Source organism: Pteropus alecto, unplaced genomic scaffold (assembly GCF_000325575.1).
Source record: "Pteropus alecto unplaced genomic scaffold, ASM32557v1 scaffold786, whole genome shotgun sequence".
Taxonomy (NCBI): Eukaryota; Metazoa; Chordata; class Mammalia; order Chiroptera; family Pteropodidae; genus Pteropus; species Pteropus alecto.
The window spans coordinates 333,824-346,522 of NW_006438126.1; the positions used below are offsets into that span (position 1 = coordinate 333,824).

Genomic DNA, 12,699 nt, shown 5'->3' on the forward strand with positions numbered 1-12,699 from the left:
GGGCTTGTCCTCAATTCAACAGGTGTATGAAAATAGGTAGGAAAAGTGTCTGGTTTGAGCTGTGCTTGGGAAGGTAGATATGTGATGCTGTGTAGTCTGGGCTAGAGGCATCTGGGTGGTGGTGATGCGGGGCAGGGAGGTCAGTTGAGTACTGCTACCTGAGGACTTAGGTCAGTGGAGAGGTAATGAGGGCGGTGGCAACTGGGCAAGGCCAGAAAATCCTCTCCTGAGCTCTATTTCCTGGGTGGGTCTCTAGTTTCTCCATTAGGGTAGACAGGTTGGCTCTAAGCTGGGCCACCTGCTGATCTCACCACCCTGGAATCCATCCCAAACACTAGATCTTTTTTTCTCCACTGTGGAAACTTGGAGCATGGCTGGCTGCCCTGACAGCCATGGGCTCTGCCACTGCAGAGGCTCTGCTTATAGGGATGCAAAGGCCCACTCAAGCTGACCTAGGCACTTGCTTCCCTCGGTGGTGTCCTCTGTGCATCTTATTATTTCCTGTCTGGTCCCATTTAGTGGCAAGGCCTGGTGGAAAGGGAGTACAGAAGTAAAGGCAGGAACCAGAGGGGTAGAGGAATATAGAATCATCTAAGCCTAAGACGGGTGCTTACAAAGTCCTCCATTCTTGCTTGCCACTCAACAGTCTCTGAGTGTGTACAGAGTTCCCCAAAGGGCCAGACCCTTCCTTCAGCAACAGGCAAACAAACTGCTCTCACTGGGGTCCCACCTGAGCGACAGCACAATTTGGCAGCCTATACAGCCCTGGGCAGGAAGCCTTTGAAGAATGTTTTCATGGAGGCCTGGGTTAGAAGGGAGGGGCTTGCATCACAAGGCCTGTCCATTACGATAGACTCAAGAAAGGACTTCCAGATCCAAAGAAGTGAAATACTGCCAGGTTCTTGAAGGGAGCATTAGGAAGTGCTTGCAGTAAGCCTCTTAGCGATGCATTAGAATCCCCTGGAGAGCTTGGTAAACAGAGATCCCCAGGCCCCAGGCAAACCTACTGAGTCAGGATTTGGAGGCACTGGCCAGAGCAACACCTGCCCTCTTCATATCCAGAACTGTGAGGTCTCTGTCTCCTCAGGGTTAGCATGGACTTCTAAAGCCCCAGAGAACTCCCCTTCAGGCTCCTCTCACTGACATGGGATGGCAGCTGCATGCTGTTGTTGGAGGCAGTGCATAGATTAAGGATTTCTGCATTTGGAAGACTTGGAGTTTGAGTTCTGCCTCTATAATATTTATTTGGGGACCAACAGCAAGGTACAAAACTGTACCAACTCTCAGTTTCTTCATGTTTACTGTGAGGGTGTAACAACCTATTTTATAGGATTGCATTCAGGAGTAAATAAAATAATGTAGTTCTTCTATATGGTTGGTTTTCAACAATTAATATTCTTTCCTTTTCTGTGCCACAGGGTCAGAAGCAGAGTGATCCCAGCCTGGCAATTTAAGGAATTTTCAGGCGGCATTCATTCTCAGGTATCAACTCAGGCTTGCAGGAGCCTCTGAGTGGGCACTTTACTTGCTCCACTCATCTCAGGCCTGTCCTGCTCTTGAGCAATTTGTAATCTCAGGTGCAGACTCACTCAGTTTAACATACCCTGGAGAGGACTTTCAAGGATCTCAGAATCTACTGGGTGAGTCAGAAAAATAAACAGGCATAGACTGCACAATGTGATAATCAGAAATGGAGATAAAGACCCAGAGGTGGCATCTAATCTAGACTGGTGGGATAGAGTGGAAGGCCAAAGGGATGACAGCAGAGCAGAGTTTGAAGGATTAACCTGTAGGAGATAACCAACATCACAGACTCTCCTATAATGGCATCACAGCCTAGTTAATCCATCAGGAGGACAATTTGGCCTAGGCCCACTCCCAGATCCTATGATTGTGCCTGTAGGACAACAACCACCTCTACAGAAAGTGAAAAGCCCACCAGATGCTTCCAAGGCTCAGAGGGCTGGTGTCACAGAGGCACTGGCCCACATTAGTCAGCACAAGGCAGGCCCATGGGAGCCTGGTAATGTCCCCATTGACAGGCAGATCTCACCAACCACCCTATAGCCAGGCCACTAGCATCTTGCTCCTTGGGGAGTGAAGGCACTGAGATCATGAATCATGCCATCCCCCAATTACTTTGAATGGAAGCTTCTATAATGAAGGAGGAGAATTTAATAGAGCAGTGCCAGCATTGAAAAATATGCCCAACTTCCACAAGCAGCTGCCACTTTCTGCTTGCCTCCTCTCTCTTTGCTTGAGGTGCATATGTCAGGAGCTTCCAAAGAGCTTAAGCTCAGGAAACCCTGTGAGTGTGTGTATTTGTCTCTGAGCGACCTTTATCCCTCCACAGGTTCAATCTGTCTGCAAACCCCTCCCTTTTCAGCAGCTGGGGAGGCAGCTCAGCAATGAAACAAGATTTGTTTCACTGCTTCCAACTGAGATGAGCTCCCTTGAAATTTCTTCCTTCAGCATGGAGAGTCCATCTGCACACTGTTATCAATCCACAGGTGATGGCAGGGCCCTTAGCAAGATTTCCCCAGCTTGATGCCCAGCTCCTCTCCTCTCCTCCTTCTACCACAGAATCCTCCACCTCCTCTGGCTATAGCTTTGGAGAAATTCCAGCTAGCTCCAGTGGAAATTCCTGTGCAGGTGATAAACTCACTGCTGGACGGGGCTACCAAGGGATAGGGAAGTTGTAGAAAATAACCTCTGGTGTTCGCTCCAGACTTTATGATGCCATGATTAGGACAATTGTTCCTAGAGGCCTTTGAAATACCTTGCTGTTTGAAGCCACTATCCTTCTATAGCAATAATTCCCCAGGACTGGAGAGACTTTAAAAATCATCTAGTCCCTTCTCATCTCCTTCCTCTCTACTGCCTTCCTCTCCCCCCATTTCATGCTTAAATCTCTCCACAAGTTGGTCATCACTCCACTTATATCCTTTCAGCAACAGGGGCTCAGTGTATCCTAAGGCTCAGGGGATGCCTGGATAGTTCTATGGCTTTTCTGAAGTCTGTCCACATGAAGTAGATACCCACCAGCTCTCATTCTACCTCCACAGAACACAAAGATAGTGGCTAATCTCTGGTCTATGACAGCCTGGCTCGCACAGGAATGTGGCTATCATATAAACCCGAGGCTTCTCTTGTCCAGAAGAACAGGTCTATTTACTTAAACTGCCCCTCTCATGAATAGGTTTAAGTCCCTTTGATTGGAAATGAACATTTGACATCCAGCTCAATTCAGACTCCTTCCCTCTGGGGAACTTAGTAGGCAACATGGATAACTCTGAGTCCAGTATGTTGGTTTATAAAAGAGACATCATAACTACTGCCTGCAAAGTAATTTGTCCTCACAAACCTCGTCTAGCTGGTGGCTTTCATACTTCCTGGAGCCAGTCAGTCAGCTGGTAGAGCACTCACTATGCCTAGAACCCCAAGCTTAGAGAGGGGTTCAGAGACCACAGCCAGCTCCATGAGACTCTTGGATTAAGGCAGTCTCAAAAAAATAGGAGAAAGAGACTTAATGACATTCACAAAGGACCCCAGAGGGTGCAGTGAAGGAAGTACAAATGGTGGAGGAACCTCCTAGGTAGCCTTGTGCCAAGGTATCTGGAGGAAGCAGGTCAATGTGCATGAGGAAGCTGAGAACAAGAGGAAGAAGGTGAGGAGTGGAAGCCAGAGGTTTAGTCACATGAGGGGGGTGGAAAGCCAGAGAGAGCCAGAAGGCTATCCTGGTGGGTAACAGGAGATTAGAGAACAGGTGAGAGATAGAGAATTTTACAGGTGACCCCTGGAACCTGTAAAAAGAGCTTTTTGAGAGGAGCCAATGCCTATGAAACATTGTTTTAGAAAGAATGTTCTTTTTCTCTTTCAAATGGAGACATTGCTGAAGCTGCAGGAGAATCTCAAATGACAGTGGGTCATTAAGAAGTGGAACTTAGTGGAGCCCACTCCTGCTTCCTTGTTCATGCGTACAGAGGTGTCTGGCCACCAGCACTTTCACTGAAGTCAAGATAAGAAATGTTTTTAAAGATATCCAGGTGGCCCTTCGCCTTACAAGGAAAGTCAACCAGTCTTTTTAGGTAAACAGGTCTGCTAAGATGTCTTTCTCATAAGACAACAGAAAGAATTCCAAGCCAGAAGATGCCTCTGCTTGAGCCCAGCTTTGCTGAAGCAGCAGCAAAACAGTGAGTTTCTCTTAACTCTAAGGAAATGTGTTTCAGAAGTGCTGGACCTCAAGTCCTTTCCAGAAAGACCAGCCAGCCTTTTGGGGAGCTGCCTCCCTGCTTGAGAGTATTTCAGTTCCTTTCCTCCATTTCTGTGCCTGATTTCCAATTTGTTGGTGTTTTCTATTTCATTTCCCTCTCGCTCATCTTTCCTCCCTACGGATCATTTGAGGCTTTGATTTTCTTTTGTCAGAGTAAGTATTTATTTCTTTTGTGTCACAACCATCTTTTCCTCCTCCCACCCCCATGACACTGTTTAGTTCAGTTGCCTCCTGCACCTGGCTTTGCCTCACACCAAGTGAGACTGGGCCTGTCCAGTTACACTTGCTTCTACTGGTGTCAGGAAGGAGTGAGCTTTAACTGCTGACACTGCTGTGCCTCAAATAGGGCCTCAGAGAAGCCTCCACACCAGCCCTGGTGGGCTGCCCAGTATCTTGGCAACAGAATCTAAGGATATTCCATAATCCTCTGGCTGATGGAGATCTCAGCCTCTTTCTCTTTGCTTCCAGGCAGGACCATCCCATAGCCACTTAACCTGGGTTGATGAGGGGTGGTGGTATGGGAAAAGTGGTAGCCTCTTTTAGGAACTACAGAAAAGGAAATTCTATTATCTGTCTTCCATGCTCTCCCATTTCTGGAGTCTTCCTGTGGGAATAAGTTGTTATAACCTAAACCCTGCCCACCGTAGTTTTAGATGACTTTGGCTTTGGAAGTGACCACTCTGGCTATTTTATCTCTCACTCCCATTATCTTCTAGGTTGATCTGAAAAGTTAAGTGTTCCTATTTCCTTCATGGCTTTATCCATCTCATTGCATTTCATCTCCATCTTTGGTCCAGGCTCCACAAATGGCTATTTTTCTGTTAGCATTTCCTTTTCATTCTGCAGCTCCCAGTGGTGATGGGATTGAGACAGCTTCTCAGAGAAAACATGGCTTTGTGTGGTAACTGCTTATTGAATATTGAGATCATCATACCAATTTAACAAGGCCAAGATTCTCATCACTGTTCTCCAACCTATAACCCACTGCCATGGAGATTTCAAAGTGAGGGAAGGCTCTGTTCTGCTTAAATAGTTCATTCATCCATCACTGAATTATTCATTTAACAAATACTTCCTAACTTTCTTGCCCCAACCAGTCACTGGGCAAAGCACAGGGGAGGCTGAGATAAGAAAGCATGGTCTTCTTCTCAAGGCACTCACAGTCTTGAGGAAACAAATGTACACATATACATGTTATAGTGCCATGTGATAAGTGCTTTATATGAATGAAGTGCCTTGGGAACAGAGTGACTCTGCCTGGGGACTCAGGGAAGGTGTCACCAAATAGATGACATTGAGCCAGGCCTTCAAAGGAAATATAGGAACTCTATAGTCAGTCAAGAAGAAGACTCGATGTTAAATTTTTTGGACCAGCAAGTCATTTTCAATTGCTTCCAATGATATTTGCCTCAATGCAAAGAGGGCCAAACCTTCAGAGACTGTGAAAATATGAAATATATCATTAATTCTTTCAATTGGGTAATGAGTACCTTTAGTGTGCCCAGTTCTGTGCTCTGGGGTGCCTGGCATGTAGCATTAATTGTTCTTTATAAAGATGGGGGACACCAGGCCACAACAAGAGCTCAGGTAGTAGAGCTTAGAAGCAGGACCAGCCCTCCTGAGGCTGATGCAGAAATCTTCCAGGAAAAGGGTAGACAGCTCTGCTTATTGTCTAAGTCCTGAGTTCGTAGGGGTACCAAGTATGTACTGGCTCAAGATTCAGGAAGAATGTAAATCTGTCTAGCTCCAGGGCTGGGCAGTTCTGATTTTGGTGTCTGCTTTTTAATCAATAGTGTTAGGCTTTCTGATTGAAGAGTCTTAATTTAATTTGATAATATCCCAGAGGAGTCAGTGGTTTGGACGTGGACAGATTACATGGCTTCCTAACTACTAGGACGACAGGGGCAGTTTTCCAAAGGAGTGGGAATGCTGTTCCCTTTACATTCCTTTCTGATCAAGAGCCAGAAATGAGCTTGGTTTCATCACGGCTTCAAAGATTAGAGCTGGAACAGACCCTGGTTTGTTCAACACTGCTGCCCCTGGAAAGACCACACAAAGTCCTTGGAGGGATGCCCTGGTCAGGTGAAAATAGATATTACTGCCAAAGAGAATCCATGATTTCCTGGTCAGAGGAGTCTGAAAGAGTTTCCTTAGTTACATTTAAATCATTCGAGCTACAGCTTCAGTGTTTTCTCATTAGATTTTCTGGTTTCCTTCACATTTTAGACCTGGTAAGCTCATTATTGAGGAGTTGGAAAGGGAGATTTCAAGGCTATGAGGGTTTTCTGGGTGGGCTAGCGGTAGGCCATTTACATTGTTGCTGAGGAGCAAAGAAGTCAGTATGCTCAGGCAACTGGAAGGAGGAATAACTCAGTAGAATTCATTCAGCTCTCAGCACTCATGACTTTGCCCCAGAGAGGCCTTCCCTGATCACTGTGCAGCAAGCACCCCATCTTCATAGCACTGCTAGATAAAGTCAGCTTATTTGTGATCCATTTCACCCTGCAATGTAAGTGCCACGAGGCACTGCACTGCCTCATTTACTACAGTATACCCTGGTATATTACGGATGCTCAATTAACATGTGACTGAATAGTTGATTAAAGATATGAAAACTTTTTACCTAGACTCTGAAGTATAAATTTGACATGTATTATCCTGGACTCACAGTTAAAAGACAAAGTCCTAGTCATTCCTAACATTTTCAGTTGAACCCTTCATCTCACCAAATCTCATTTCTTTATCTGTGAAATGGAACTCTACTTCATAGGGTCATTGTGAGGATCACATGAGATAATATATGTGAAAGCTCTTTGTAAACTTTGAAACATTATGTAGACATAAAGTATAGTTGATATCTAATTTTTATCTATCCAACATCTCTTCCTTTGGGGACCTACCAGTTCTCATGGTGTTTTTAAATGGCTTGTCAATCACAACAGCAGGCCACAGGGATAGATAGGCATGTGACCCAGGCCTGGACAGTCATCCCTTCCTTTGAAAGGACAGTGATTGGCCCAATTATTGAGCACATGATGCAAATAGGATCAATTAGAATTTGTCCCTGAAACTTATATATTTGTGCTAAGAGGGGAAAAAAAAGAAGCTATGAAATAAGGCAGTCAAAGGCTATCTTTCCTGTCACAAGGGTAAAATAAGCCTTTCTGCAGATAATATAGACAAACAGCAATGTGATATCAATGATGACAAGCAGATTTCTGGTGCCTTGGTTTCTGATTCTAGCTCTTGATTGTTGGATAACTGAAACTCTTTATTCTTTGAACACTCAGGTATTTTTCACTTTTCAAGCCAATACTTTGCTTAATTATTTTGAAATTGGTTTTCATTCACATGAAACTGAAAAGAGTTATTGCTGGTCATTCATTCATGTTTTCATTTAGTAATTCAGTCATTAATATATTTAACAAAGATTTTGTGTAGCAAAAGATTTGACTGACTCATCTTTGTTCTTGGTTCCTGGGAGGATGCTTCTAAATCCTTGGTAGGAGTGCCTTTGTTATTCATGGTGGGCCCTTGGAGCACAACTGAGGTTATGCAAAGGAGACAATTCACAATGGGGTTAGTCAGGACAGAGAAACAAACCTTGTGATTCTAGGGTTGGGGCTTTGAGCTAGGAGATATTGGCCTGGCCTCCTCCAGAGAGAGGTGGGGGTTTGGAGATTGAGTCATATGGTCATTGATTCAATCAATTATGCCTATGTAATGAAATCCTAATAAAAATTCTGGACACCAAAGCTCACTGGAGCCTCTTGGTTGGTGAACATATTATTGTGGCAGGAAAAGAAATTACTGAAGCTCTGCATTCAGGACCTTCTAGACCTTGCTTTATGTATCTCTTCATTTGGCTGGTCCTGATTTGTAACCTTTATCATAAATTGTAATTGTAAGGATAGTGCTTCGGTCTAGTGATTTCTCAAACTCAAAAAAGTCTGTGAAACTTGCAAGTTTGCTGCCAGTTGTTAGAAAGTGCAGGTGGTCTGGAGATCCCAAAATTTGTGGCTGGCATCTAAAGTAAGGACAGTCTTATTGGGAACTATGCCCTTAATCTGTAGAGTCTACATTAACTGAGATGGTTTGTGCCAGAATTGCACTGCAGTAGTATAACCACACATTTGACTCATTCTTTCCACTCTAGGTATTTGTTCAAGAGCAAAGGAAATAAATGGTTTTTCATCAGGTGAAAGACGTGCATATAAACGTTTACAGCAGCTTTACTTGTAATAGTCTCAAATTAGAAACAAAACAAATTAATAAGTGAATAGATAAACAAATTGTAGTATATTCAATTGATGAAATACTTATCACTGATAAAAAGAAACAAATTAATGAAACATACAACTTGGAGAGTCTCCAAATAATTATGCTCAATGAAAGAAGCCACACACACAAAATTATATGTGTGTGTGTGTGTATACTGTGTGTGTGTGTGTGTGTGTGTGTGTGTGTGTATATATATATATATATATACTGTATTCTTTTATTTACATAAACTCTAGAAAACACAAATTAATCTATAGTAACAGAAAACACATCAGTCGTTGCCTGGGAGGAGCAGTGGGGAGGGGTAGGAAGAAAGGGTTACAACGGGCAAGAGAAAACTTTTGAGATTGTGGGTATGTTCACTATTTTGATTGTGGTGATGGTTTCACAGATACAGGTATATATAGGTGTTAAAACTTATCAAACTGTACATTTTAAATATGTGCAGCTTATATGTCAACTATATTTCAATAAAGCTGTTACAAATAACACCCTGGTAGTGAGGCAAGATAGATAGCCCAAGGCTGTCCCCTCCTCATCCAGGATATGGCTGGGGAAATTTTTCCTTTCTTCAGACCTCTTCCTGTTTTAGCCCTGGCATGGGGGATAAGCCCAAACCAGTCTTTTCCAGCTTTGATGCCATCTTTGGTTAAGGCATGACCTTTGACTAAATATATCATTATAATCTCATCTATATTATAAATACTACAGCTCCCATCATGTACCTGACACCATAACAGTTCCAGAAACACCATATGAAGAAGAAAGAGTGGGAAACTGAACTCCCCACCTACTGGGAGGAGACAACGAGGCTACATCAGCACCACGTTTTCCTGGGCTCTGCCTCTAGGAGCAAAAATTCATAAACCAGACATTCTTGTGTGATTCTCTCTCTGAGTTCACCCGCATTCCCCTCTTGAGTGTGTACTTTTTCTTTAATAAACCTTGCACTTTCCTGCTTGCTGTTTATTTTGCCCTTGAATTCTTTCTCGTGAAAAAAGACAAGAACCTGGTCATCAGAGCTCTGAGCTTCCGGAAACAGTAGGTCCTATGAAAGGGCTGGAAGTTTCCTTCTAACATCTCCAGTACCTCAGACTCAGTATACCCAAAATGGAACTTCTCTTCTGATCTACCTCCCATTTGGTCTTACTCCTTACTCTCTAATGGTTAGGGGCACTACCATCTACCCAGAATCCAGGAACCTGAGAGCCACCCAGGAATTCTTCCTCTTCTTCTACCAACAGCCAAATAGAAATTAAGTTCTGGTGATTCTCTGAAATTCAACCCCTTCTCTCTAGCTTAGTTTAGGTCATTACTACCTCACATTTGAACTATTATGATAGGCTCCTAACTAGGTCACTAGTTTCCAGTCTTGCTTCCCTGCCCCCATACCCATCTCCTTTTTTTTAAACCTCCCATAGTATCTATCCTCTATACTGCTTTTAGTTTTCTAGAACCTGTATGTGATCGCTGAAGGGCCTTAACACGCGTTGTTTCTTCCAGGTCAAAAATAGAAACTATAGTGTTCTTTACCTTAAATATTACTGCTTCATAGAGACACTCCTCAACCCCAGTCTACTTATGTCTCCCTATAAGCATCCAGAACTCCTCCTTGGTAGCAGTCTATGCTTTCACAAATGCTAAGTTAACTGTAAACTTATTGTCTGTCTTCCTACCAGACTGTACTCTTCATCAAAGAACCATGTCTCTTTCATTTATTGTAATTTCCCAGTGCCCAGCTCAGTGTCTGGTACAAAACAGGAGTACCATGAATATTGGTTACCAACTTGAAGCAGGTTCAGTCTATTAGGACCAATATGGCAGGGACACGAATACATATATTAGGCAAATTATAGGTGCTGTAAAGCAGGGCCTAATTAAAACACTAGAGTGGGTCAGAGAAGATGGGAGAGAGATTTGGCCGTGGCAATAAAGGGCTTGAAGAAGGAAAGGGCATAGGTAGCTCAGTTAGGTTTTTTATATAGTAAGAATGGACTAGAGCAGTCCACTTAACTCAGATTATACATTTATAAAATGAAAAACATAGAAAGAAGAAAGTCTTGAGGCCAAAGCTTGAAGGTGTTAAGTATCCAATTATTCTGTGGCCCAGGAGGCCGCTGAGGGTTTTTGAACAGGTGAATGACTTACTTAGCTGTACTGCTGCTGATTTTCCTCTCTTCTTTCTTCCTCCTTCCCCATCTTTCCCCTCCTCCTGCTCCTCCTCATTCTCTATTACCACTCCTCCCCATCTTCCTTTTCTATCAGAGGAACCACAGTATCTATGGGGCATAACATAGAGTAGAAGGAGACAGAGACCTGAGTTGGAGTACTGTTCAAGTACTTGGGTGTTAGTCTTGAAGATAAAGGAGCAGGGTCAGATGTGAGAGAAGTGGTAGGAGTAAACTTCATAAGACTAGCACCTGCTTACCCAGGAAGATGAAAGAAAGAGAAGGCTCAAAGATGAATTGGTGGTTTCAACCCTGGTTTACCCAGAGGATGGTGGTATCTTTATTAACTATCACCAAAGAGTTAGTTTGGAGGGAAGTCCAGAATGAGTCAAAGAGATGAGAGGAAAATAATTTGGAATGAATGTGGCCTTTATAACCAGATGAATGCAATTCCTGGCTGTCTTTGATCAAGAAATACCTCAGGCTTCTTTCCTGCTGTTTAGTCTTCTGGGAACCTCTCCCAGTCAAGTGGATGGGAGATCCGTCTTCACTACAATACTTTTCTTCCTTCATAAATAAGAAAGCTAAATTGCAAGTTTGTGTGGGAGTATCAGGACATTTCTCCTCAATCCCACTATTGTGCTCAAGCTCTGGGTAATTAGTGTCTGATAGTTTTAAACAGATGGGTCTCTCTGACAGCAGGGATTACAGCTGGAGATCAATCCTGAACAAATATTATATTAATTTCTCAACTCCCTCTCTGTGGACAAAAATCTCTCTTTTCCTCTGAACACTATAATGACGAGAATGTTCATATTAGATTATTCAGAGTTGAAATGGAAGTGGTGGAGAAGAAAGGACAGACTTAACAGGAGCTGAGGTGGAGGCAGGTGCTAAAAGTTTCATGTGGCTGAATGCAGACTGGAAGCATGTAAAGGTAATTCTTAGAGCACATGGGCTGGGGGTGGGGACTCTTCAGGGTTCCAGGGCTTTCCAAACGTTCAGCTTTAGCTTGACGTTGTTGCGCCTGCTTTGAGGCCAGGCTGGGTAGTCTCTGATGTTTATTCAGTCTCAAAGAGGAGACCAGTTCTACATAAATAGGTCTGCAGGGAGCCGGGCTAGACTTCTGACTTTCCATTCAAACCAGGCAATCTACAGTTCAAAAACAAAGCGGGCTGCCTGGAGTGAGCTTGCCCCCAACCTCCTGGGAAGCGTGGCTTCTTCTCCTGGACTGTTAAAAGGGAAAAACCCACTACCTACAACCACATGCTCTTGTTCTCAGCTGTGGGTAAAAGCTAGGTCTGGAAATGTTTAAACGTACAGGCAGTCAGCTCTTGATTATTAATGTAATTCCCGAACCATTTCTCTTTGGCTCTGTAGGATTTTTTTTTTTTTTGACCTGCACCAGATCTTCTCTACCTAATCATTCTTGGCTCAGGATGACATTAAAACATAAAAAATGAGCAGCAACTGTGGAGTTTTGAGCTTATCCTGCCCTGCTAATGACAGGTCTCAATGTCTGAGCTTCTCAGTTCTCAGCCCTTCCCCGCTGTCGTTGAGGAGGTCAAATACAATGAGGGATAATGAAAGTACCTAACAATCTATAAAAAGCCCAGGTCCACGTGGGATTATGAAAATGCCATGGCTGTCCCTGAGCACTGGATTCCTAAGGATAAAAAGCTTTGAAAGAAAGCCCATCTACAGATGAACATGGAGTGCAGAAAATACTGCTGCAAAATCCTGGAGAGGAGTCTGTGACAGCTGGAGATTCCAGAATGTGAATTGGAGGCTGGGCTAGTGTAGTTTTATGTACAGGAAATAGGAAGTAGGAGAGGCCACTGAAGGAGACAGTGGGGTACAAGCTAACAAGTTAGCCTGCCACAGTTTCCTGCATGCTGGCAAAATACACAAGACTTTTGGGTCAGAGACATAGGTCATTACTCACAGCAATAATAATAGGGAGAATGTCAGTATTTG

General features: G+C 43.6%; 1 long non-coding RNA gene across 3 annotated transcripts in view; it reads left to right on the forward strand.

The window, feature by feature from the left end:
* The window catches only part of LOC112482838, a 30,301-nt gene extending 20,849 nt beyond the window's left edge, over positions 1–9,452 (forward strand). For 2 of the 3 annotated variants that reach the window (XR_003047418.1, XR_003047420.1), the window contains one exon: positions 1,419–2,146. This is a non-coding gene — a long non-coding RNA (uncharacterized LOC112482838). Of the gene's footprint in view, positions 1–1,418; positions 2,147–9,265 lie in introns of those variants that run through there. The other variant, XR_003047419.1, reaches the window with a different exon arrangement.
* Positions 9,453–12,699: the final 3,247 nt, after the last annotated feature.